At 24.1% G+C, this 432-nt stretch overlaps 1 protein-coding gene across 1 annotated transcript in view; it reads left to right on the top strand.

Annotated features, from left to right (window-relative positions):
- The window catches only part of LOC119592543 (serine/threonine-protein kinase BRSK2-like), a gene marked incomplete at its 5' end in the record, with an annotated part of 48,994 nt that overhangs the window by 34,072 nt on the left and 14,490 nt on the right, over positions 1-432 (top strand).

Below are 432 nucleotides of genomic sequence, written 5' to 3'. Positions count from 1 at the left end.
CCCCCCAAAAAATTCCTTTTTTCCCCTTTTTCCCCCTTTTTTAACCCCCCTTCCCCCTTCTCTTTTTTTTTTATTTCCCCCTCCCCACCACCCCTTTTTCCTGGTTTCCCCCCCAAAAAAAGTTAGTGGGGGAAAAAACAAGCTGAGATAGAAGAACAATTTAACAATGAAAAAAAAGGGAATGGAAGGGGTGGGTAAGAAAAAAAGAAAAAATCTTTTTTGATCTTAATTTTATTATTTATTTTAAAAATTTTTAAAAAATATCTATTTTTTTAAATGGATAATTTCAAAAAGAAAAAGGAAAAAAGTAGGGAATTTTAAAATAAAAATAAAGAAATAAAAAATATATAAATTAATAAAAATATAAAAATTTAAATTAAAAAATAATAAAAATAAAAAAAAAATTTAAAATAATTTTTTTTTGTAGTTTAT

Source organism: Penaeus monodon, chromosome 30 (assembly GCF_015228065.2).
Source record: "Penaeus monodon isolate SGIC_2016 chromosome 30, NSTDA_Pmon_1, whole genome shotgun sequence".
Classification (NCBI taxonomy): Eukaryota; Metazoa; Arthropoda; class Malacostraca; order Decapoda; family Penaeidae; genus Penaeus; species Penaeus monodon.
Note: the sequence above shows the minus strand (reverse complement) of the source record. Positions and strands in the feature narration are given on the sequence as shown.